Source organism: Rhopalosiphum padi, chromosome 2, assembly GCF_020882245.1.
Source record: "Rhopalosiphum padi isolate XX-2018 chromosome 2, ASM2088224v1, whole genome shotgun sequence".
Classification (NCBI taxonomy): Eukaryota; Metazoa; Arthropoda; class Insecta; order Hemiptera; family Aphididae; genus Rhopalosiphum; species Rhopalosiphum padi.
In genome coordinates, this window is record NC_083598.1 from 63,364,200 (window position 1) to 63,387,698 (window position 23,499).

The 23,499-nt window shown below is 28.7% G+C and overlaps 1 protein-coding gene across 4 annotated transcripts in view; it reads left to right on the forward strand.

Annotated features, from left to right (window-relative positions):
* The window catches only part of LOC132919303 (RNA-binding protein 5-like), a 37,371-nt gene extending 22,082 nt beyond the window's left edge, over nucleotides 1-15,289 (forward strand). For all 4 annotated transcript variants that reach the window (XM_060980756.1, XM_060980759.1, XM_060980758.1 and 1 more), the window contains one exon: nucleotides 15,016-15,289. The gene's annotated coding sequence lies outside the window, so the exon portion shown is untranslated. The remainder of the gene's footprint in view (nucleotides 1-15,015) is intronic.
* The last annotated feature ends 8,210 nt before the right edge of the window (nucleotides 15,290-23,499 follow it).

Here is a 23,499-nt window from a genome sequence, read left to right on the forward strand (position 1 = left end):
ATTGGGTTATTGATTTAAACAATATTGTAGACCTACTGACTCGTTTGTCGGTAATTATTATAATTAAAACAACACTGAAGATAAGGTATATGGCAGTAAATGCACATAATATAATATGTGTATGTATACAGCCATAAAGCTCCGAGCATAATATTTGTATTAATTTGAATATCATGTTCCAGCCGTTTTGGACTTTTCGTTAAACCCACAATTTCTTGCAAACTGTGTACGCGTATTATGCACGCGGTTAGGTGTAATATACAAAATACAAGTATAGTTTTCCCGTTATACAGCATAATATATTATATTTACGTATATGGTGTGCTGACTTATAACGATTACTATACCTATTATTAAACTATGGTATCGTCCAGTGGTCATAAATCGGCCAGAAAACATTTTTAATTGTAATATCAACAATAACGAATCGACTAAAATATTGCATTTCTTAGTGCAGACAAAGTTCGAAATTGTCGTTTGTGCTTCCTCTGTTTTTATTCGTTTGCACTTTTTGTATAAAAAAAAAAACAGACGTATTTCGTATTTTAGTTTTAGAGTCTATAAGCTTCAAACATACGGATATTGCCTTTTTATGTAGGTACATTTGAATAACAAACAATAATTCACTAGTATACCTATTTTCTTTTTTTTATTATATAAATTGGTTAGGTTGCTCCTTTTTATATTTCGTATTACACTCAACTTTAACTGAGAAATTTGTATTCTATTTTACTGAAGAGATATCGTCACTACTGCATTCCAATGTTCGTATTGTACCTGCCTAAATGACAAGATAAAATGTCTACTCAATAATGCCTTTTAAATCATATATTTCTTACTATTCATGTGTAGACGAAGTTATTGGCACGATAAAAAAGATCATATAGGTATTAATATCTAGATATAAATATACACGCTTAAGTACATATACGTCAATATTATTTTATATCTTATTAATTATTTTAGATGAGTATTGCATGAATACACTATATGGGCACTAAAATACTATGTACATTATTAAAACATTTATATTAGTATATTACTATATTATATTCCAAGTTATATTTAAGCAATTAAAATATTAAAATATGTCAGTTTACTATTTACAGTTTACACATACTTCTGAAAACTATTTTTTTTAAATATTTTTTTTTAAACTAGATTATTTTTCTTGTATACGTAATAACACGTCATGACAACATTCTATTATAAATCCCATCTTCTTAGTCAATATTCATGATTGGTTAAAAGATTTATTCGATGAGTTTAATAGTATATTATAGTTTTTATCAATACAAATTTGAAGTATAGACTGGCAGCGGAATAAGTGGCTTATAAACATTTCAATAAAAATATTTTTTTGATAAATATACGAAATTTATGTAGATATCAAATAATTAAATAACGGAAAATCTAAAAATTAGTATAGGTATAAAAAGTATTTAAAACTAAACTTTAGTAAAATAATTTTACAAAATTATATTTTCATATCGTACTGGTTGTGTGTGTATATTATAATATATAGATTCTAGGTACAATAATAATATTATTATACATGCACGGGGAGAACGATGTGCATTTGAGTAAACCCTGCTGCGGTTGCGGTATATTTTGAAAATGAATTATTCAACGGAATAAAAGTGTGTGGCCGATAATATACATTTATATAGTAATATAGTATACCACCAAAGTTATATGATATATATAATAGTACCTCACAACTCTCTACAGTAGTAGTAGAACAAAAGGCGTGGTTAGCGAAAAAGCAATACTTTTTCTTTAATCTCGACGACTGGCGAAGGGGTTAAAATGTATTTCGAGTTCCAATACAGTCAGCGACAAAGTAATGTGTGGTTAACACGAGAGAAAATGTGCAATAGAATAAAATGATTTATAAAGATCTGATATATATTATGTATTATAACTCCGTTAGATTGTTTCTTTCTTTCTAAATACATCAATATACCGTGTGTACATTGCACGCTTACAGAGTGTAGTTGCACATAGTACGTAAGTGATGAGAAAGTGAAAACCTTAGGAAGAAAGATATAATAATTGATAATAAACGATTATTCGCAAACGATATATTATTATTCAAATTGTGCTCAAGCCAAGGGGTGGACAGTCAAATGAACCAGTCGTACACATAATATTATATAGGTGTCAGTCAGATATTATCCAAGTGAGATTGAGGGTGGTGCAGTATACTGTATATTATATTATATAGCGTCAAATGTGCCGGAAATTTTAGGACATTTTTGACGGCCGATTGAACCGGAGACGGAATAATATCGTTATCATCATCATCATCATTATTATTATTACATTGGAAAACGCGTATACTATATTATTGCAAAGTAACTGCACCCGAAAGAACGCGAGTTATATTGTCATCGTAGTCGCTTTAACCGTCCGAAACGATCGGATCACGCGGTCCGCTGAAAACGGCCAATTTTTTAAATAAAATTGCGTACGAATCCATTACCGGTTTTTTTAGTTTTTATTTTATTTATCTTTCAACACTCGTAAAATGATTTTTTATACGTAAATAAAGTACCACAGTAGACTGTTGCGAGCAGATCGTTACGCGTTCGACCCATTTGTCTTCGACGATGAGCACTGTGAAAATATTATTATTATATATTATATTTTAAATGTGTTGTATTAAATTTATATTTGTATTTTAAGTAGTAAAAATAATTATATATATTTATATTATATGCTACACTTGATTTGTTTGTCAAGGCTTTTAATATTATTCATAAACAACTTTGAATATTTATATTATTGATATGATTTTAATAGAACAAGTAGGTAGGTATGTTTTGTTTACATTATATAGTATGTAAACAAAAATAAATAAGTAGACAGGGTTTGTCATTTAAAACAATAAAACGTTTTCGACAGTTTAATTTAAATTATATTTATTATTAAATTGAAAAAACCATATTTAATACATTTGTGTGTAAGTATAATACCTATACTAAAAAATAATAAAATAATAAGAACAATTGTATAAGTTTTATAATATGGATAGGTACGTCTTGATTTTAATGATATATTTGAAGAAGTGTCAGCATTAGAAACACTTTATGTAAGATTTTAATTTTAATTTCATTATTTACCGATAAACGAACGATTAGCAGCGGTCTTCCTATGTGCTGCAAAAGATTGATATTTTAGGTTGTATTATATGAAATACCTGAGTGAGAAAAATCACAATCTAATTTTTCATGTCTTCATTGAGTCATGTTATTTCGTTGGTATAGTGATTTTTATATATAATATATGGTGCGCGCATAAAATATAACGATATTATTATAAGTTGAACTTAGACGTACAACGAACCAACGTATAAAAACAACCTTCTCATATATTATTATTGAATATTGTACTGTGATGATATATTATGATATTGTCGGTATTTACGTAAAATCAAATACTTGAATTTATAGTTGTATAAATATACTTTGGTAAGCTTCCAAGTTTCAATACGATATTACTTTGCATTCCGATTGAGAAATTTAGAGGAATTTAAAATAATATTTAAAAAAAAAAACATTATTCATGAAACGCGTGCAAAACAAAATCGATTTATGTTCCGCATCAATTTCTCCCTTCCATAAATAATTAATTTCCATAATTGTTTTTCTTATGCCAATTTCAATATTCACAAGATTGAATTTAACGAGTTTATTTTTTACCCGGTACAGGTTGTATATCATCGATTTTATAAAATCAATGTCGTAACTTGTAGAATAAGATATTATTGTAATCGTCTATTATATATATAATACATTATGAATATATTAAAATGATGCTAATCAGCTAATCCCTAACAGCATTTTAGTTTTTCGAGTCCGTTTTTATATTAGCTTTTATTAAATATGATAAACAAAGCTAATCGTGTAACATAAGTAGATATAATTCTCAAACTTTTAAGAAAATGTAATATATATTGTGATTATATCAATTTTAATCATGACCTATCCTTAATAAAATGTATAGAAAAAATATTTTGAAATTTTGTTGAGTGAAAAATGTTGATTTAATCGATTTTAGATTCGATTGTATTTGTACGCTTACTAAGTTTATTTTGATTAATGAATTGAAAATATTTTAGAATAATATTTTTAGATATTTATATCATAAAAACTCGTATTATGGATACAGTTTTTTTTCCGTTTCTATATAAATATTACTCTGTCACTCAATATTATTGTAATAAATATTAATATCAATAATTTTATGCTTATAAATTATATAATAGTAAATAGGCAATCTTATCGTTCGCCTGGAACTCTTTTCGCAGAGAAATATCATTTAATATAGCGTTGTTTACTAACCGTCCATCATTTAATGTTTCTCAAATTACTGCACTGGACTATGTGTTAACGAACTTTAATGAGTAAATCGCTTTTTTTCCTGTACAGCATTTATTAAAATTAACAGACCAATGTCGTTACACATAAACGTCTTAGTGACGAATAACTGTAATATTATTACATATATTAAAATGTATACTTATATTAAGCGTGTTCTGTTCTTGTACTGTTATTTATTTATTGCTAAATGGTATGTAATGGATTGTGTAATTTACAATTCTTAATTTTGATTCCGGGGCGTTACATAAATAAATATTAATATTAAATAATGATACACATTATGTTCCTCACTTAAGTAATTATATAGGCATCTACTGACCTATCTGTGGTTATATTATTATGAATGATTCAAAACGGTTAGGACACATTATTATAATATACTATATTATCCATGTATTAGACAGCTGTAATTGTTTGTTTTTAATTATTATTTTTATATCTTCCGTTGTTAATATTTTGATGATATATTAATAATTACGTTGAATTATATAATATTTATAACTTATATTATAATTTATACAATTATTATTAAGTATATTTGTTTTACGTGTATTGTATTCAGCGATGGTTACCATAGGATAATATGTAAGTAGGTACTTATATATTAAATATATATTTTAATAATAAATTATATATTTTTATAATTTCTTTATTAATCTATTATCTTTTTTGTTTTTATTAAATAAACAGTTTTTTGGAATAAATTACAATTTTTATTAAATAAAATGCTCGAGTTAATAATAATTATGCTTGAGAGTTGCTCGGTTAGATTAGGTCAGATAAACCAATGGGTTTATTTTAACATAAGCCACGTAATAATAAACGAACCAAACCTCAACCGTTAAGTCCTTTTATTACACAGATTAATTTGAAAGAACATAGTTTTTATAAAAGCACACGTATAAAGTGTTGTTTATAATCCAAGACCAAATTAAAAATCATATTATTTTCCAAAAACCAACACTAACACTTGAATTTTTAATTTTTTAATCATTTACAATGCCCAATTTATATAACTGACTAAAATAGATTATTTATAATAAATGATTATTGATTTTTTTTTTTTTTGGAACTAAATTTCGGTGTATTATATTTATTTTCAATACATAATAGGTTAAGTAAAAAAACATCATAAATATTTGTGCTTTGTGTTCAAAAATGTATAAGAATAATTAAAATTTAATATTTACCGCATTACCAATATAATAAATATAAGTTGGATATACGTTCCACAAGTTATTTCGATTGCGAAGTATAATATTATTATGCACAATGTAGGTACTTGTTCAAGCATATTATATTATTATTATATTTATTATAACTATAAAACGTTTCCCAGTCACGCCACACCGGTCACTATATCATAATAATATGCTTTGTGTTTACGCATTTCAACCGATGTGTCGTAAAATTTGTTATTTTAGTTCATTAGGAAAAAAAATTCAAGTCGTCCGTAAACTACGTACCTATTATGATAATATATTATGTGGTACCTATATACCAATGCCAGGCACAATACAATTTTATATATCGTAATATCGTCCTGACAGTTGTTGTGCTCTAACCAGTCTAACCTATAGCTGGGCAGCTATATGCCGTACTCGGCGTACTCATATACGTATGTATATATATCATAGAAAAATATATACTACTTTATGGTATATATATATATATATATATATATATATGCGCACAACACACGTATATTTAAACCAGTTACATTTCCGTATTACGCGCCGTTCATACAGGTAATAGTGCCTACATATACACATCGCACACGCTGGCGCGGACGTACCTGTAACGATTCTTATCTGTTAAAATTAATGCCGTTCGTATTTTACGTCATATTATTATTAGGTATATAGGTATATCATCGTTATTACGGACGTTGAAGGGGAAAAATATGAAATAATGAACTATATTTTATATATAATATTATACCCAAGCTCCGGCCCCGAAGACGGCAGCTGTATGTCTGTCGGACGTATACGACGCCGACCAGTCACTTCGATGGGTTTCAATAACTACACTATACGCTTGTATTTATACGGCTATATGACGTATGGGCATGTACCATCAGTGTCCCGCTTGTGCGTTTATTATCGTGCTGGTGGCGGCGAGCAGCAGGTGATTTTTGACCGATAGAAGTTATAATATACAATATAATATACTTGCCGAGTGTTGCGTGTGCGTATATATATATATAGACACACAAGTGGAACGGAGCGTTACGATCTCTTAATTGATTCAAAAAAAAGGCACTTATAAATAATATTATACCTATCTTGTGTGTATATATATATACCTACATGCTATCGTTATCTATACTTTTGATCTTTCCGGGGGCATCCGAGAAATTGCTCTCCGAATATTTTCATGCTATCCGGTTCCAATTAATAATAATAAGCCGTGGCGTGCGCGAGCGTGTGTAAGGTCGTTCTTTTCTTTCTGGTATTTTAATTCTCTAGTTTTTTACCACTTTAAAAGTAATTCTTTTTTATCCTATATACTTTGTCGACGGTTTTTATATGAACACCCCGAATAACGGTGAGTAACCGCGCACCTTTATTCTGCGTTATGACTCCAGAGTTTTATAGGGACGTTATAAATAGTAATAACATTCTGTTTTTACGACGTGCCTGCAAGTCTAGCCGGGGTTGTTTCGATGTCAATTACGCGTTGTATATCTACGCACGCATCCGGTTGCTGACCATTTTGCAAATATCGAGCGTAAATCAATCATGTATTTTTTGGGTATATATAATTACCAATATTTTTTTTTTGACATGGAATCTTTAGCTGACGGTTATATAACTATGATTCTAAATGTATAATTCTCGACCTTTTTGTGTATATTTAGAAACATAATCCGATATCCATATTCGATAGTATTGTTTTAATAATTAATACGATAGATCGTGAACGTCGTGTGCGATGATCTAAAGACCAAATCAATCTCCAACGACTTGAACACCACTCATTTATTTGAACGCATATTGTATATGCTTAGATGTTAGAACAATAATAATATAAATTACTATTATTTGTTGACAAAAATTTGATTGAAAACAAAAAAATGAAGTTCTATTATTATTATTTAATTATATTTTTTAATGTGTATAAATTAAATACATTTTCTGTATTTATCGTTAATTAATTTCATAACCGTAGAGATCCAACATTGGCAGTGGTTTCTAGGTTGCAACTCATTTAGCAACCCCCCTCCCACCATCATTAAATCCAATCATGCAGTTTAATACTCGTAGTACAAAAACAATAATTATAATTATTATTTATCCATTTTGAAAAAATGTGTTTATTCAGTTTATTAGAACCCCTTTTAAGGTAAAAAAAAGGCAATAGAGTATATTATTCAGTATTGCGGTAGTCCAGGAATAAGTGATCAATGCAAATATACAGGAGTATATAATCTAAGATGAATAACTTCTTATACCTTGAACGGGATACATCTTCACAAATATTAAAAATACGAGTATATTGAAAAACGACATAATTTATTTTATTATTTTTTTTTATAAATGTTTGCATTAAAGAGTGAATTTACTGAATTTTCGATAATATTTTGTATAGTTGGTTTTCAATTGCTATCAATTATTATCATATAACATTATATTATTCATTTAATATTTAACTATAATTATTTCACTACAAGTAAGATACATATCAATGAGCTGGTAAATTATAGATTATTTAAATAAAAACAAACAATAGGTAATACAATTATTTTAATAATACCCCATTATAGTACTAGGTATATGGTATTTATATCTTTATACATTTCTAAACAATAAATAACGCAACAATATTGTCGGTATTTATGGGCAGTTTTGTGTGATGTACATTTTGTTTTTTTTTTAACAAATAATAATTAAAAACCATATTACACTATTATTATATAATACTAAAAAATAATAATAAGCTAGTTGTTTTATAAAACCACACTAAAAACTTGTTTTAAGTCTTTTGTGGCCAATCTGGAGTAAAGCACACAAGGCTAAATGTTTTCTCAACAATATTTAACATTGGAATAATTAATTAAACTAGTATATAAGTAATAATTAAAGATAATTGTATTACTTAAAGATTAAGTAAAAATGCAATCTTTTAAATTATGATTTCAATTATTGAATTTGAAAAAAAATGTAATAACTGTCAAACTTTATACTTACTTACTAATAAGTAAAAAAAAAAAACTTCATTTACATAATATATTATACATCATATTTTGTATCCATTCCAAACGAAATTTAATATATTTTATCGTGTATAAGTGCATTAATTTTACGTATATACTATATAATATATATAAAAAATAAATTATTAGTAGTAAGGGTGTCATTAAGGAGAGAGAGGAGAGCATAAAGGGCAGTAACTTTTTAAATATTTTCTCATTTTTATAATTAATTTTTTTTACTTATCGGTTTCTAATTACTAATGCACATACATTATAGTTACTAAGTATATAATTACTAATTACTAGTTACTAATTATAAGTATCTTATAATTGTAAATTAAACTTTATATTTTAACAAGTTTATGTTAAATTGTATTGTTTTAATATGTGATTGAAATTGAACTAATGAAATTAAACTAACTAAACAAACATTAATGACAATGTTATATGATATAGTAATTATAAAAAAAATATTAAAATAATAAACATAATATTCGATAATATTATGATATATTTAATTTTTAATTATTTATGTAGTATTAAGCACCTGCTTACTAAATATAGTAATATAATTATTTTAAAATTTTATCATTGCTATTATGAATTTTGTTTTATATTTTTGGTAGTGAGCTTAAATTTATTTTTTATATGCAACAAATTTCAAAGCAAATAATATCTATATAATATCATATTAACCGTTGAAGTTATATTAAATACATTTTTATTTATATTTCCATATAACTTATACTCACCAATTTTTTCATGATATTAGAACATGACATTTTTTTATTTTACAACGGATACACACCGAATATTTTATCTCAACCTAAACATTATTAAAAACATGTTTCATAACATAAATAAAACATTTGGCGTTTATAATTTGTTTTGTTAAATTATTTATTAATATAACAGTATCTAACATTGATATATTAGGTACTTACTTAATAACGATAAAATTCTTAAAAAAAAAAAATAATAATTTTCATATTAAAATAACTATATTTTAAATTTTATAAATTTACAAAACGTTACTATTCACAATATAATCAATTTTATATTAAATTTTTTACTATACCTAAGTTATAAATTTAATTTTTAAATAATAAAAATAGCAATATAGTATTGTTTAAAAAAACGATAAATAATCTTGTAAGCAAATTTAATTAAGTATAAAAACTATCGTTATTTTTTAATTAAATGTATTATTTAATATCTTATTACTGTTTAAAATTATACCTTACTATGCAATGTCATAAAGCCAACTAAGTACCAACTATACCAAGTAAATTGATTCTATATTGATTCAACGATTTTGGTGATATAATATTAAGTTTAATTTGTGCAAAGTATGTACCTACTTGTGATTTGATGTATTTAGTGTTATTACTTCATCAGGTAATACAATACAGGTATAATGCCTTGTATAGGCAGTATAAGCAGTATATAGTTTATATAAGTGTATACAGTATACACTATTCAGTTGGTGTATACGATAAATCGTAACTAAAAAGTAAAATAATGCATCTTCAGCACTCTGAGTGATCAGTGCATTAAACTGTTTTATCGTCTGTCAACATCATACCATCGTATCTACACCAACAACCGAGAGTCAATAAAATATTGTTTGGATTTTATGACTTCTATTTATTTAGAGGATATATATATATATATATATATATATATGTGTGTGTGTGTATATATATTGTGGAATAAAATGAATATCCCAACACAATGACTTGCAAATTACTAATGTTATTAGCTAATGGATTGCTTAGGAGTCCATTAACTTGACTTCTATTCCGACCAGTCGGTTAATTCTCCCGGTGTGTACAAAGTTTTAGCAATGATTACAGACATTTAAGAAATTGACTTTATCGCGGGAGAAAATATTCTTCTGGTTTTTTTTATTTTTTTTTTAACCAATTGTACGTTTTAAACTAATGACATGATGGAAATTCGAATTATATATCCGTTAACTCTAAATTTAACCTGTGTACATTAATATATTTTTATTTATTACATTAAATGCAAAGTATTTGTGCTATCCATAGCAAAAGACAATTAAACAACAAATTAAACATGCCTCCCAAACAATTACATGATTTTCTAGGACCTAAAGAATCTGTGATCAAATAAACTATAAGTTCAACAGATAACATCGTACCTATTTTACGATGTAATTTGTTGAAAATAACAAGGTATAAGTAGTGGTTGTTTATTTTAATCAATGTTATTTAGTGAAATTTGATAAATGTCATTGGATAGTTGACTGGTTTTCGAAAAAACATATATAATTTATTTTTACCCTTAAATATTAATATTAGAATAAACTCATATCAAACTATAGTTTATAATAATATTATCGATGATATTATGGGTTAAAAATATTTATCTGGCATTTAAAAATAATGAAATAGTGACAGGTGATGAAAAATGTGGGTCACCTAATTGTTTACGTCGCATCTGCTAGTTAGAGTCGGCGCATGTTTAATACGGTTAACAAGGTTTTAGCGCAAGTTATGATATTGTATGGTTTACAGTTAAAGACTCATCCTGTATTGGTATATAGGATATACAGTGTATATAATATTATTATATTGTGTAGTGTGCATGCAGGTGTATAGGTAGTATTATATCACATTCTTTTTGGAGGTACAACCAAAAATATCGCACAACCCTTTCGTTTGTACGTGTAAATGTATAATACACATCGAACATAATATAAACATATATTTCGCTTACACATTACGTGCATTATGTAAGGTTACCACTCACCGAATACGTTTAGGTCCTATCGCTCCATGCTATACATTACGTATATACTATGTCTAAAACCGTATTCTCCCTCAGTGTGGAAAAATGTGGAAAAACCCAACACCCATAAGGGATAATTAGTTCTGGGCTAGAGTTCAGTCTAAGCATAATATTTGATACATATTTCAAGAATTACAAGAAATATACCATGGTGTGTCTATATACCTATTTATATACCTAAAACTAATACTGCAATAAGAATAGTGTATACATACCTACTGTATACCTATATAAATTGCTACCAATATGTATTATTTTATTCATCTAAAAATCGTGTACAATGTACTCTTGATCTTATAGGCACGTACCGCAGTGCAATCACATTTTAAGTATTTCCCAGGGTCATAATAATAATATGATATAGGTGCGTATTCTTATCTTTTTTTATGCCATGAACACATTTATAGTGTTAGGCTTTCATAAACGATATACTACTAAATGTATGTACGTTCAAATAAATTATAAGTCATTGATATTTGAAAGATAACTAGGCTATGAATATTCAATCGATTATATATATATATGTGCATGGAAAATGTATTAAAAAATATGACGATTTGCTAGATTCACAGACTATCATCGACTTAATGACTTACTAACTCGTCTTAGTAAAATACTGTGAAACAAATAATTTTTTTTAAATTTTAGACTAACCTTGAAATATGGCCATTTAATATACTATAAAAATGATTGTGTGCTTGTCAGTACTTGATATCTCTTAGACCATTTATCCAATTAGCAGCAAATTTTGCATACATAATCCTTGAAACTTCGAGAGTGTTAACTTAATATTAATATTGTAGTTTTGTATTTAACCTATATAGGGTAGCTAAAATATTATTTGAGTGGAGAAAATTTTTAATATACAATGTCTAGTTTCACCTATGTTTAGGATAAGTCGACGGTGCTATAGCAGATATAGGTATATTACATACATATATGCATAGATGTATATGATAATATAATAATTAATTCAATTCCTCGTCGGGGGCAATAAGTTTCTCGCGCCAACTCTTCGGCACGTACATTATATACGTATATATAATATATATCGTATACGTTGGCATTACAGGTATTATATACCACATCTTTCCACCACTACCCTCCTTCATCAGGCGCGCGGACCGTTGATAAGTTTATGTATTCGTCTCTCCGCGGAGGGCGCGTTTTGGTGAACACGGTGTAGGTTAATTCACGCGCGCTTTTCTGTGTGAGAAAATTCGTCGCCGCCGCCGTCGTGCAGTAGTAGTATATTACACACCTACCAGCCAGCCAAACCCGTGTCTCCCGCCCCGTACGTGTTGTGCGATATATATATATATATATATATAGTGTATAAATGAACCTCGTGGTGTAGGCGGCGGCGGATAGAAGGTATTTAGCAAATCACTGCAGACGATGCGCGAGAGATTCTGCGGTGTACCTACTGCCGGTTGTGTGTATACGTGTATGTATAATATATATTAAGTGAGTGGTGACGGCGGTGGTAGAAGCGACCCGGGAGACGACGGTGATTTTGCGGGGGGTTGGGAAGGGTTTGAGGGACGTGTATACATAGGGCGCCGCCACCGCCGCCGCCGCCGACGCTGTATTGAAGTTCATCAAACCGAAAAATACCGCCGCCTCGCCCACCGCCGCCGTCAATTCCCGTGTGTGTTTGGCATCGCTGATTTGCATTCGCCCGACGAAATTATATACACCTAGAAAGGGTCCCCGCCGCCGTCTACCGTGCGCGCACACACACACATACACACACACACGCGCGCGCGCGCGTACACGTATACACATTACACGCAGTACAATAACGGTGGCGGCGGTTAATTGCAGACGCGGAAGCGTTCATGAAGAAACATTGCCGCGGACGTGTAATTAACGCGGACAAAAAGACGCGTCGACGCTTCCTCGCTCGGCGGCGGCGGTGTCGGCAGTCCCCCGGTTCGAGAGCCGCCCCTCGTCCACAACCCCCACCGGTTCGTAGCTGCTGCAGGTTCCATCGCACGATCCGTTATATATATATATATATACTTATATATAAATATGATACACGCGGTGTATGACGTATGCGCTCACGAAGGCTCAAAGACGACACTGTATATTATTAGGTATATTACACGTATAGATTAATTAATAATAATATGATATGAGTATAATACGTCATAATATATGATCGTCTTTAATGTGGTACGATAATACTATATTATAATATTAGACGTGAATGTTATGTTTGATTTTAAAGACGGTTAGGTTAATATAGGCCTATCAACCATTTCTACGGTTAAGTCGAAACAAATTAAAAAAAAACTTGTACAAATATAGTTCGTACACTAAACCATCGGTTGAAAATTAATATAGAGAATAAATCAAAAGTTGTATCTAAATCTAAAAGTTCTATCTCTCACCCTCTCGGTGTGGAACAAATGCGATCTAAACTTAAAACGAAAGAAAAATATGATAAAATTGTAATTTTCTTTAAGATTTTAAAATGTTCGTGACTTCTAATAATAATAAAAATAAATTAATGAACTTTCATAACTCTAGATAATAATATTCTCTTGTTTAAATTTTATAATTGATCTAATCTAATAATTTCTATTGAGAATACCATATAAATATAGATTTTTTGACTAAAATGTGCTATGATTTTGTTTGTAAGACAGAGATGTCAAACTATATACGTGAGTAGAACGTCTTCTTTAATTTTTTTTTTATATATATTACGCAAAATAATATGCAATTTTTTCGGTTTTAATGAATTTCGTAAAAATTTTAACGTGAATTAATTATCAAAAATCACTAAAAAATAAAAAAAATATTAAGTATCTATAAAAATCTTAACATAGTCGAAATAATTTAACATTTGAAAACTATACAACAACTAAAACATGCTAGAATTAGTATTTAAATGAGTCTACAATTTTTTTAATTTTGAATTAGGTACAACAAACAAAAGACCAAAATCTATTTTGTCGAAAACTGGTTGTGCTTCAAAATCCCATTTTTTTTTCGTTTTCCTCAATTACGAATTATTTACTAATTTATAATTACACTAATGATGAACTGATAATCATAAAAACTTTGTATAGTAAAATTGTGTATGTAAAGAATAGGTACTAAAATGTAGAAATCACTTGTTAAATTGTTTCTTGGAAATTATTATTAATCCTTTGCTATAATTTTCAATTAATTTTCATTACACAAAATAAAACTATTTACTGTATATTATTATATTACATTATATTTACAATGATAGATAATAATATGTATAGTATGATGATTTTTATAGACATTTTATAAAAAAAAAAAGATCATATTATATGGAAGGGTGGGTCAATTTATTTTAACTTTGATTTTTGAACAATATATTTTATATTTTATATATTTTTAGTTTTCTAGTAACCACGAGAATTTTGAACTATAAGAGTTCGTGATATCCATTATAAACTATTATTATACTTATAAATTTAATATATCACAATTTCCAGAGGTTAACATAATATAATACCTTATAATATGTATACTATAATATATTCTATAATACTATGTTTACACTTAGCCTATTAATGTATATAATTAAATTGTCATAGAAAACTAAAATTGGTTTTATTATTTTATTTACAGAACATACTTTTTAAAGCAGTGAAAAAGCGCCCACCGGTTGTACCATTTTTATAAATTGTAAATTGAAATCTGAAGAATAATCGTGCTCAAAAGATGCAGTGTTTTGAAAAGTAATCAAGCATTTTCAACAAATTATTTTTTATTTTAAACAAGTATATTTATAATCTGTAATATTTCTGTATAGATAATAAGTTGATTTGGTAGCTTAATTTTAAATAACAACTACCTATATTAAGACATTTTTTAAAGATGAAATGAAAACTCTTTGATCGAATTCTGTAGAACTTTTTTTTGATTTTTCAGGTATAATCAAGCCAGATTAACTTTTCAAATTAAGTTACTTATATTTATTGCTGTTTTTGAATTTAGGTCTCCGCACCTATTGGTAAACGTATTTGTATTTCTTATTGACATCGTCATAAATCCTTTAATTTATAGCTTTGTATTAAATTTTAAAATTCACATTCGGTTTTCTTACATTCATTATGATTTTAAAAGTATACATTTTAAACAAAAGTTGCATTATTCTTTGTAAACTCATTACATCAATGACAGATCTCAATTTTCACATAATTGATACGTCTTGTATCATTCTGTTATGATCTCATCTCTTGAATGATATCAACTGAATAAATGTCTATAACACGACCTTCCCGTCAAGCGACGACATAACTATTATATCACATTATATTATTTAAAATGTATCATAAATTGTGTATCGTATACAATTTTTTTTTAAGTTTAAGTTTAGATTTATTTATATTTAAATTAAAAATAATATGATACGTAACATATTTTGTAACACAGCATAATAATCATATTGAAATACACCTGGTTTTGTATGCGTCGTAGAACCAAATGAATGAAAAATCTTAAAAAAAATGTACGGCGGTGGACAAAAACTTATCGGCTCATCGTATCAAAAGAAAAAGAGATGCGATCTGAAATCACGCTAACCCTATAATAGAATGAGGTAACATCACCGGTAACCTCGCGCCGTCTGGGATCCTGCCGTTCTAACCGACATAATATTTATAACTTTTTACACCCATTGTAAACAGACAGACACACACGCACGTACGACATTGGTATACAAACACTGAAACACAATACGAATCGGTTGCGTTTGTTTTCGAATACATATTGTTATGCGTGTGTATATATACTATATATATACAATATAGAATATATATGTATATATTTATATATATATACATAATATAAACGTGTGTTACTGTGTTATGTTTACGCGAGTTTGTGTGTGCGTACAAAAGGACCACGAAAAATTTGAATACGACCGCAACCAAAGGTCAGAACACACACAGCATTTATAAATGCACACGACGAAAACAACAATGCTCGAATAAAAAAAAAAAAAAAAAACCAAACGTGTCGCAGCTTATATTATTCAAATGAAAACCCTTGTCATTCGTTCGTGTTGTGCCGTGCGTATATCTACGCGCGTGTGTGTGTGAGTGTTATTGGTGGGCGGTAGCGCGTTATAATAACAATAATAATAATAATGAAAAAAAAAAGAAAAGCCACCCGAACCGTCGGCGGCCCATTATTATTATTATTGCCGTACAGGTAGCCGGCCTATAGGTGTGTGTACAATGTATATTATGGGTATTCCTTATCACGCGTTGGATATCTCCGACACGACAAATTGCGCATACAATATAAAGCGCATTGACGTTATATTATACGAAACGATACGATGATAATATATATAAATGGTTGCCGGCTTGTGTGCGCGCGTGTGTCCGTGTGTTATATACGTATTGTATACGCGTATGCTGACGCGGTTGCCACACAAAATATGTACCATTATAATAATATCCGTGTTAATCTTTCATTCGCTTCGGAGACGGTCTCTCCCGCGGAGAAAATTACGACGAAGGCGTCGCGCACGTCATGACGGCATACGGAGGAGGTTGGGGAGCAGAAAAAGGGGTCAGTCAGACGACCCCCGGACGAAAATAGTGTCGGCGTGTATGCAGCTTATACGCATGCTATACTACTCGTAGTGTATATATATAATATATATATATAAACATCAGTGTAGTGTGTGTACCTGTATTATTATGTATACCTACACTCGAGTCATGTCGTCTCATAATAGTGTTGAACGTCGAATGTGTGGTCGATTACAATACATACTCGGTATGGGCAATATCGAGTTAGGTTAGCTCAATACTATAGAACCTATATCAGAGTACTACTATATAGTGAGATAGAACTTCACTCGTAAAAGCAGCGGTACGAGTGTAGATTGAAGTAAAAAATAACGAATTAGTTCGGAGCCCTATTTTGGGTCGAGGGTCTGCGGTATTCAACGGTACTTTAAGATATTCTAATATTATCCTAAAAATCATAAATTGAGAAATAAAACTAAAAGATTTCTTATAACTTATTATCTTTTACACATTAGGTAGTGGTTTTCTTCCAGTATTTAATGCTGTCGTGTATTCAATTAATTTGAATTTATAAATATCAATAAACAATTATAAATTATTTAGCTCTTTAATATCAAATATCAATCAGTTCACATATTTTATTTATGAAAATAATTTAAAAAAATATATTTTTTTATATTTAATACGTAAAGTAATGTTTCTTTACAACCTTAATCAACATTTAACAGTCCCTATTACAAATTGAGAAATTTAAATAATTTTTTATAATAATAGTTATATTGTTGCATGTTTAGTTAAATAGAAAGTTGTGTGGATAATGTATTTATATACATATATACGTATATATATATTATAATATATTTATATATATAGGTATAGATATAATATAAATAGGAGTTTAGTAAATATTTTTGTACTTAATTTGCTTGTTTATGTTGTTTAAACGTTTTACTGTTAAAATATGTATTGTTGGTAATTGGATTATGTACCCATTTAAATGTAAATAATAAATTAATAAATTAAATTATTTGATATAAAATATAAATTTATGTTAAACTCAAATATATGTTATATACTGCATAATATAGTATTGTTATGTCTAATTTAAACCTGTTTATTTTGTATAATTAAATATTACGAAATCATACGAGTTGTGCCTTATTATTATAGATACGTTTATATTGTAACGTACGTTCGAAAAAATCTGTGGAAATCAGAAAAATACTGGACGTCTTGTTGAACACGAGCATGTAATGCAGCGTCATCTAAAATCCATTTCATTCCATCTTATTGCGTTTCGAGTAGTTGATCAAATTTAATACGAGTATATATGTACATTGTACATACATGTTTATATATATATATATATATAACTTTAATACTCCTATACGTACTTTGTCTGGTAAATTTATGCGCATTCGCGATCGGCCACGAGTTTAATTTTCTGGAAACAACAATTGCGGCAGGACGAGTGATAAGAGATTGCGTTCGGTGGATAGGCAATCGCGTTAAAAACCGAACATGTGGTCACGGCCAATGCATCAACATCATGGGCTGTTCACTCTTTCATCCCCGTCCCACTGCCGGTTGAAGGGAGGTGAAAGGAGGGGATCGCGATCCCTTTTTAGCTAATCCCGTACACTGGTGAAAGATGTGTTAATCCGATTAAAAGCCCACCTCCCCTGTCCACCTGCCATCCCACTAACCCGCAACGCCGTCGATTTGTGCGATTCTTCCGGTCCGCCGATTTATTGCCCACGAATAAAAACCGACGGATCTCGGCTCCCCGGTAATGTGATTAAATAATAATAATAATAATAATGGTAAAAAGTGCGACCAGCTAAGAAAAAAAAGTCTGGTTTCGTTTACCACCACCACTAGATTCACCGACGGCGATATTAATAGGAAGTTGTTTATTATATAGGCAATATATATACACGATTTAGGACGTATTCAATTCGCAGTAAACACGTATATTATGCAAGCTCATACGCATAATATTCACGTTGCCGCGAATCTATCATTAAATTAATATAAAATAAACGTTTCTCGAAATTCCGTTTATCCACAGAAATTATGTTATAGGTACTACATGTTTTCTTTGGCCATCAAATAAGAACATAACACGCTCGTCACACTGCGGATGACCTAATGTATTCACAACTAAAATTGAATAATTTAATAGCGTACACATGGGCGGAGGAATCTTTATGGACAGTGAATGGCGTATAAAGTAAACGGTATTTTTCAAAGAAAAAAAACTTATCTGCTCGTTGCCATATTATCACATTGATCACAAATTTTCAACTTATTGGTATACAAAATAGCGGTTGAAATCCAGCAAGTTTCTAATAATAGAAAAAAACGATTCTATCATTAGCGTCGTAACCAAAGATTAATATACTGCACATATATTATATAATATACCGCTACTTCCATTAGGTAAGAAAAGTGAATTTAGACTGATATTTTTAGAATTGTTGAATCAGCTGTAAAAGATATCACTCATACCGCGCGTAGTCGGTGGTATTAAAATATTGGTCGTATTTTCTTTCTGGTTGTTGCAGTGCGGTGCACCTTTAGTATTTTAAGAGGAGAAAAAAATGACGATAAATAAAAAGTAAAACTATAATAACAAGCTGTGAGGACGGAGTACTCGAGTTTTTCAACCGTCAACTCAAAAGGAATAGTATATAAACATCGCACGCGGAGCAAAAGCAGTTCATGCGGTATTTGACACAGAAGGCGAACAGGCCCGAGGGATGGTAAAAAAAGAGAGAATAAAAAAAACTCGATGTAATACTTTATCTCCGAGAAATTTAAATAGTGTTTATGTAAAGTAAAATTTATGTATATTTATCGTCAATTTGCATTTTATTGGCAACCCATCTCTTTCGAAGGTCTGTATTAAACAGTGTAGGATAGGTAGGTAACTGTTTCCTTTTTGACAAAGTCACCCACACAAAATATATTGGGTGTTAACGGACAAAAGTTTTCGGGAAATATGTCTCATAGTTCATAAACACATAAATACGTATGGAAAGGCGGAAAAATTGTATTTAGAATTTCTGTGGTGAACCGTTTAGCAAAACATTGGTTTCAATTGTACCTACCTATAAAACCCAATTAAATAATATAATATATTATTTTATATTGTAGTTATAAAAATAAGTGTAAATTATTTTGTCGTTGGATAATAATACGTAGTACCTATAATAATTTTAATATTTAAAATAATTATTGTTATATTTAAGTGTTTTTAAATTAAACTCAAGTTTTAAAAAAAAAATAATTAATATGGACAAAATAAAATATAATATTTTAACTTTTGGAAAATTGAATATATATAATATAATCTGAAAAAAAGATAAAAACCCCATTTTTTATTTTCAGAATGAATTATCCTGATTAAAATTTTGAGGAAATATTTATTGAAATAATAATATTATATTTTAAACAAAAAATGTGAATAAAAGTTACGTTTTTAATTTTGATCTTAAATCTGTAATGTAGTAATGTTATTACTTAATTTATATTAATTCATATAATATAATATTACAATGAGTAATGATGACTGCAGATACTTGGTCATTAGTTTTTTTCAATAATCTACACTGCCACTAAAAAATAAAAAGTTATTTTTGGCGTGCATTTTTTTGCTACTCGCATTGAGCTAGATTTATAGTTAATTCATATAATCACATTATGTACAAGAGACAAGAGCTCTTGGAAATTATTTTATACACTATCACATTCAGGCTTACGTTGAGCTCATGCGTTACGATATATTACCACAGAGACAAACACACTTTTTGTAAGCCATAACGCCCCATAACTTAATCTCGTGAGCAATTTTAGCTCGCAGCAGAGGTTTACACTCATAAAATGACATTAAAAGAATCACGAAAACAAAATCAAAAGTAAAAACCCAATAGGTTGTCTTCAATAGATACTAACTATAAGGTTAACTATTAGCTACTAAGATAACTAATGTATAATTATAATAGTATATATTCACAACGAATCGATGTGTTTTGAATTATGCCATTTTATTAAATGCATGTATCCTGATAGTTTAAGTACCTTTCTTAAAATTTACAATACAACAACAAAAATCGAATATATGTGGTGTATGTAGATTTTCTTATAATATAATATATAATCACATTATGGTCAATGACTGTATAATATCTAAATGGATTCATTGTTGTATAAATATTTAACGTTTCAATACAAATAAATGGATAATTATTGTATTATATAATATAACATTATATTACTGAATTATATGTTTATACATTTTGAGCTTTTCGCTAGCGACGTAACTCAATCAGTTTTAATCGTAACGTAAATTTTCATTACCAAAGTTATGACTACACTGTATATTGTAAGTACTAAGAAAATTCAATTAGATACGTTTCTCTTCAAAATATATGATTAATATTTATTACTATTAAAACAATATACATTAGAAGAATTTAAATAAGGACTTTAATAGTTTTGTAAAATACCAACAATAAATTTCGCAAATGAAATATCTAAATATATAATAATATAATAAATATATTTGTTGTTTTTCGATATACTTACTTTCTTCTTTAATATTATTTTTTACGTCTAAATTATAAAGTTATTATATGGTAAAATTAATTTAATATATAAAAAAATAATATTGGTATAATACTATATACCAACAAATATTACTGCAGAACACAATGTTATAGGTATAGTGATATTATTAATAATTGAAAGTTGTAACGATAGTCTGCGGTCGAGATTTGAAAATTCCCACCCGAGATAATCCATAACAGTGGAAACTGTTTTTTTTTTATTCCGCTAAAAAGGAATCCCATAGCAATTTTTGCTAAAAGCTTCTCAAGTGTCACTCGAACGGGACAGCTAAATGGATATTTTATTGGAAATATTCAAATACAGATCTCTTTCCAAACTGTTTATATTCGAGGTTACACTTTATTTTTGTATTATTCAACCTTATTATATATTAAGTATATTTTACACTCGCTCCACGACACTTGGGTACACATGCTTTTAAATTTTTTTCGTATCGGTACTACTTAAGGTTATTGGGAATACGAATATATATTATATATGCTGTATATGTGTATACTATAATATACTATACGTGTACAGCAAGTATTCAGATGTATATATAGTAAAAGATATATCCTTTTTAATATCCGTAACGAAAATTGTCCTTAAAACATTAGACCCGTGTTAGAACACGATTTAACTGATAGAAAAATGAAATTTATTATGAGAAGCGAGAGAGCAGTGTGCATACAATATATAGACATATAATAAATTATATGTCATTTTATGATATATAAACTATAATACAAATGTATAACACAAGCACAGCGTTATAATAGACGTGCATATAGGTACTTAAACATTTGAACAATACTACCTATATTTATTTATATACATAAATATATAATAGGTGTTGCTAGAACATGCTATTTTATATACACATACGTATAATCACTTTTGAGGCTTTTTCAGATTGCATCGTATTATATAGGCTGTATAATATAATATTGTGCACTTTAATGCAATAAATGTTTCACACCGCAATTTAAATTAACAGCTACAGCAGAAACTATCCGAATTCTAGTCCCTCGGCAAAAAATATATATATGTATACAATTTATTTGTTATTGGATTAACGACAAACGGAGGGTTCGCAACATAATAATATCACATCTGGAAGGATTAGGGTTTACGCGGATTTAGAGCTACGAAAAAAAAAATTGCAAACTGTCATACGGAACTATAAAACACGGCGGGTATGGTTAAAAATGGAAGCACATAAAAACTTGATTAGAAATGGCTGCTAATGCGTACACCAATATAATATAATATACTAATGAATTGGACGACGCGAAGCGATGTCGTAGCAGTAATATAATAGTGCAGCCTGCACTGCAGCACATTTAATAATACATAAAAAATAAATGAGAGGAAACTATTTTATATTCAATTTATTAATTTATTATGTTTATTATGAACACGTGATAAAAAAAAATTAAGTTTTGCATAAAAATAATTCAAAATACGTTTTGCAAGACGTTTTTTAGAGACGTTTTCAAGACTTGATAAGAAACTAAACGATCTATGCAAGTTATACTAAGGGTATAGGGTATATTTTTTTATATAGACTAGGTAAATTGAGTTCAAGTGGTTTTGATATACTTACTAAATTTAAATATTAAATCAATAACAATAGAAAATCTATCTATTTGACTTGATTTGACAAATAGCTAGGAGCTATTCACGCTGTGAATCATAAAATTAAATGTTTAAGGTGATTCAAGAAATTCGGTTTTTCAATTATATTTAACTTTTATCGATATAATAATATAGCACTTACTATATAAAAACACTAAACATTCTGTTCCCAACTTGCAGTACTATCAAAATTATTGAAACCGATAAACCGTAAAATAAATTATTATCGAATCGTCGACAATTACCAATCTGCAGGTACCTATTTATAATTATTATACCGCAGTGAATAGTATCGTTGGGAAATTGTGTTTTTATTTGT